This window comes from Lissotriton helveticus, chromosome 6 (genome assembly GCF_964261635.1).
Source record: "Lissotriton helveticus chromosome 6, aLisHel1.1, whole genome shotgun sequence".
NCBI classification, from domain to species: domain Eukaryota; kingdom Metazoa; phylum Chordata; class Amphibia; order Caudata; family Salamandridae; genus Lissotriton; species Lissotriton helveticus.
In genome coordinates, this window is record NC_136067.1 from 2,076,754,016 (window position 1) to 2,076,756,967 (window position 2,952).

Here is a 2,952-nt window from a genome sequence, read left to right on the forward strand (position 1 = left end):
TTTACATGAGAAACTGGAAAATACAAATAAAAAGCATAACATGTGCAGGTAATCATAAGGCTGAAATATAGCAGAAAACATAAAATAATAGTGCAACTTTTAGAGTTCTCACTAACTCTCTCTCTGTGGGGGTCTATTATATACATGTCAGAAACCGGTCTAACCGTTTCACCTAGGGGAGGACTTAGACAATCAAACTGGCTGACTTATTTTACTAGACCTTAATTTAAGCTTATACTCCTGCTGCGGAGTTTTCTCTAACGGGGAGGAATCTGTATCATAGTCTTTTGCGGGACAGTCCTTAAGAATAGTACTTTGGCAGTCTTTACAATCCTCGGAAATGTTCTTGGTAACAGGTTTTAGTCCAAAAAATCTTTTCACATGTGACAGGTGGACCCAGCCCTTCCTGCCTTCCAACTTGACGGCAGTACGGGTGGCCAGGAGGACCTGTTTGGGTTCTTTCCAGCGGGGCTCCAGCGGACTTGAACGATCAAAGTTCCTCACAAGAACCATGCATCCGGGAACGATTTCATGCGGTGCCACCTCGGTATTGTCTGGAAATGCGGCGGCAACCTGTGAACGACAAGAGTGTAGGGCAGACATCAAGGAAGCTAGGTAATCTGTCAGCATATTACTTGAAACATCGGTAATACTTCGGGGTCTAGGTGTACCCCACATATTAGGGGGGCGGCCGAATACGACCTCATACGGGGACAGACCTGATCTGGAATGTGCGACCATGCGCATATAAAACAGAGCAACTGGCAGAGCTACTAGCCAGTCCACACCTTTCTCTTTACATACTTTTGCAATTCGAATTTTCAGGGTCTGGTTATGTCTCTCTACTAGACCGGCTGCTTCAGGATGGCGTACACAATGGAACTTCCACTGGTACCCTAACAAAAGGGAAACGTGTTTCATAAGCTCAGATGAGAATGGCTGGCCGTTGTCAGAATATACGACCCTAGGGAGTCCATAACGGGGGAAGAATTCACGAACCAACTGCTTGGCAGTGGTCGCGGCTGTGTAATCTGGAACTGGATATGCTTCTGTCCACCTGGACAAAGCGCATACAACTACAAGGACATACTTGAAACCTCGACATCGCTCCATCTGAATATAATCCATTTGGAGGACTTCAAAAGGGTGGTCAGGGGGCTGGAATCCACCTTGTTCCACCGGGACACTTTTACCTGGATTAAACTGGCAACATATCATACAGGTACGGACCTTCTGCTTGGCTGCAGCTCGTAAATGCTTGTTGGACCAAATGTTCTGGATACTGTCTAACATAGCTTTTTCTCCTAAATGTGCTGGACTATGTGCGGTATTGATAATGACTTGAACCATAGAGTCGGGGAGAAACCATGTGGCTTTTCCCTTCGTTACCCATCCCTGATCTGTCTGGACCCCTCCTTGTTCGGACCATTTCTTGATTTCATCAGGAGTAGCATGTAACTGGATATCTATGACATCTTGAGTGGGGTCCTTAACTGTCATACAAGTAGTCGGATCTGGAGTATGTGTCTGTGTCGGATTAAAAGAACTTCCACGGAGTGTGGAACTTGTACTGTCAAGGAATGTCCTAATACTATGGAATCACTTTGTCTGATAGCTAGTGCTGTGGCTGCAACTGACTTGAGGCACGCAGGCAGAGCCTGGGCTACAGGATCTAGTGTGCTCGAAAAATAAGCACAGGGCTTGTATTGTCCTGCTTGATCTTGTGTAAGAACAGATAATGCTGTACCTTTGCGTTCTGTGACGAAAAGTGTAAAAGGCTTACTGTAGTTCGGTGTAGCTAGAACTGGAGCTTGGCATAGAGCTTTCTTTAATTCATTGAAACTAAGTGTATGTTCAGATGTCCAAGGGAGGACAGTCGATACGGCTGCCTCCTGTGTCGTTAACTGTATCAGTGGCTTGGCTAGAAATGCATACTGAGGAATCCATTGTCTGCAATAAGAAGTGAGGCCGATAAAAGCACGTACCTCCTTCTGGGTCTTGGGCTGAGGAAGACTCGCTATTAGCTGGATACGGTCAGGTGTCAACTGCCTACCCCTCTTGGACAGTAAGTGGCCTAAATAGATCACTTGCTGGACACAGAATTGAAGCTTCGAAGGGGACACCTTGTGCCCCATCTCGGCAAGGAAATACAGGACTGTAAGGGATGCTCGCTCGCAAGCACGTTCAGAACGGGCTGTGATCAGTAGATCATCGACATACTGGAGCAGGGCAGTGTCAGTTGGCATGTGAATATTGTCTAGTTGTCTCTTAAGTGCTTGACTGTAAATACTAGGACTTTCTGTGAAACCTTGAGGAGCTCGTGTGAACATATAGCTCCTTCCATTTAAACAAAATCCGAAAAGAAACTGGCTGTCTGGATGAATGGGGACACTGAAAAACGCGTTCTTGAGGTCTATGACTGTAAAAAATGAAGCTTCGGAATCAATGGCTGTCAATAGGGAAGAGATATCTGGGACAACTGGGTACTGGGGAATAATACATTTATTAAGTTCTCGAAGATCAATCACTAATCGATATACTGGGGGTGCATTTGGATCAGTACGTTTCATGACTGGAATGATCGGAGAATTACATACATTGGAGTCAGTTTCTACAACTACTCCTTGAGCAATGAGCTCGTCAATAATTTTGGATAAGGCTGCTACAGCCTCAGGTGGCAGTCTGTACTGTCTGATTCGTGGCAGGACTACACCTGGCTTGAGAGTCACACGATGGGGTGTGATTTGCATATAACCAACATCAGTTGGACCTTGTGCCCATAGATGCTGCGGAACATTAGACAATCTTGGATCAAAATCTCGTAATACATAGTGACCCTTGAAGTCACGTAGGAACAGGCGTATTCCTTCTGGGGAGCAGCATATGACTGCACCTAATTCTTTCAGTGTTTTAATACCTAACAGATTTTCTGGACATGACTTCGTAAGTAAC